Source organism: Hippocampus comes, unplaced genomic scaffold, assembly GCF_001891065.2.
Source record: "Hippocampus comes isolate QL1 unplaced genomic scaffold, H_comes_QL1_v1.1 scaffold347, whole genome shotgun sequence".
Taxonomy (NCBI): domain Eukaryota; kingdom Metazoa; phylum Chordata; class Actinopteri; order Syngnathiformes; family Syngnathidae; genus Hippocampus; species Hippocampus comes.
Window position 1 is genome coordinate 8,661 of NW_017805872.1, and position 2,408 is coordinate 11,068.

Below are 2,408 nucleotides of genomic sequence, written 5' to 3' on the forward strand. Positions count from 1 at the left end.
GACGGATTTTTTTTTTCCACTCCTCTTTCTCTTTTTTTTATGTGATTAGGTGTCATCAGAATTTTCTTTGGTGGGCAGACGACGCCTTTCATGTCGGAGGTTTCTCATGGTCCCGAGCTCCATCCAGTTGCCCGTTTAAAGTCCACACAAAGTGTGAACAAAATACACTCGTCGTCGTCGTCGTGTCGTCCGGTCAAGCGTGAATCCGCATGTAGGGCAGCGATGTAATTACGTACGTATGTCTGCGTGTGCGGAGGAGGGTTTGTTTCACGCAGGAGGCGCACATGACGTGCAATTGGAAAGCTTTAGGAAATCTGAAGTCAGCCGATTAATTGTCTGGGGATTCTCATGTCATCTCGACGCTTTGCTCGGACGGTGGTTTGACCTCAACTTCAAATATACTTTTCTACTCAGCTGTGTGAACCACTGTTGAGACCCCCCCGCCCCTACATCCATCAAGTCTGCACTCACTGATGCTCTCGGAAGGGGTTTTCACGAAATAAACATGTCCACGGAATCCATACTGTATATCTCTGCCAAGACGTACAGGGCGGGATGTTGAAGTGCTTCAAAACATTCCAAAGTCAAGCACGCTGTACACACGGTAACCTCAGATATGGAGCAAGCGGCCACCGATAGCCCAGAGTTGTGACGAAAGTTCAGAAGGACAGCGAAAGCCTCCGAATGTGTTTGGACTCATCCTCCACTTCATCATCGTGCCGAATTTATATGTGGTCCCCCACACACACACACACACACCTCCCACCCCACTCCCCCTGACAAGTTCAGAACTATTTGTTTACAAGAAATTAAAAAGTCAATTTGCCATCAAATGTTCGCTTCGAGTGTTTGAATTTGATTTCTTCCGCGCGTTTCTGCCAAAAATCCGGACTGATTGATATGCCACTTGACTTTCCTTTGGCGCTCGCAGTTGTTTAGATGACGCCATTGGTGGCCCTCCTCAACGTTTTTTTAATGCAGTGCCGCTCTCGGTTTGCATTCAAGGAGATGCTTGAAATGTTAACGGGAGTGTGATTTACCATGGGAACTTGATTGCGTTCCTCTTGTTTTAGACAACGCTGAAAGGAGGCCCCGACCCCCCCTCCACCCCCCGACGTTGCCCAGATGAAAAGAACACTGAGGTCTCACAGCCAAGAAGCGGCAGCGGCGAAGCTAAATCGAGAGCGCCATATAAATCTTGGCTGGAAAGGGCGCGGCAGCAATGCGCAATTACGTCCGCGCATGCGGACGGAATTGCGCCCGTCGCAGCAGCAGCAACTGTTCACAGCTGATATGTTAATGGTTCACGCGAGGCCACTTCGGTGCCAGCGTTCCCACAGCGGGCCATAAGTTCTGTTGAAACATATTCGGAGGACGGAGGAAAATCACGAGAGGAGTTTGTGGAACTCAACAAGCCCGTCCGCATGGGCGACGCGTGTGAAATGCGTTACGTGTGTGTTCGGTGTGTGTGACAGAGAGGGAGAGAAGACGTTAGATGGCAGCAGACCAAGAACAGGAGAGAGAGCGAGCGGTGTTAAATCCAAACCGCCATCCGAGTGCTAATGTGAACTTCGGGTAGGGATGTCATCGGCGAAGCGGGGGGAGGGAGGAGCGAGGGGGTTGAAGAGTGGCAAGAGCGGTCAGCGCGCCATCGAGCACGCTCGGGTGAACGCGACTTACCTCGCGATGGGGAGGGAGGGCGGAACGGGAGCGGGTCACAGCGCGGCCGGAGAAGCGTCAAGAAGCAGGTGACGAAGAGGCGAGGAAGAGCAGCTTGCGAATGCGACGATGGAGGAAGCCGAGGGGGAGAAATGTGTCGTGGTTGGGGGGGGGGGCGCTCACAACAAAGCAAAGCTCGGACTGCCTCAGCCAGCCTGAGGCCTTTCAAGCCGGTGGTGGTGCGTTTAAAAAAAAAAAAAAGTCGTCCGCCATGATTCTACAGCGCAGCGGATTTATGACAAGACTTTTTTCGGAATTTATTGCTGCACAGATTTAGCTTGTGCAAGGCCAGCTCGAAGCCGCAGTGCAAAATATTCCATTGTTGATGCAGTTGGCATGTCAGCTGGGCGATTTTGTCGGCCAACTCCATGATTTGGTTGCCACGTGCGTTTGCTTTTTTGACCCCTGACGTGACTGTTTGACAAAAAAGCAACGAGCGAATTTAACTCCTGCGAAGAAATAGACAGAGACACAGCGGGCCCATTTTCACTCTTGTTTTCTATATGACAAGAAATCATTTGAAGGAAACAGTGTCAGTTGCACTGGTGTCCGTTCATACGGCGAAAATGCACGGATTTTTTATTTAATTTTTTTTAATGTTGAGTGACCAGTTTTTTGTTGTGTGCCACAAGTATTGATACATATTAATTTAATAAGGATTTAGTTGACATACGTGGTTTGACAAAAGG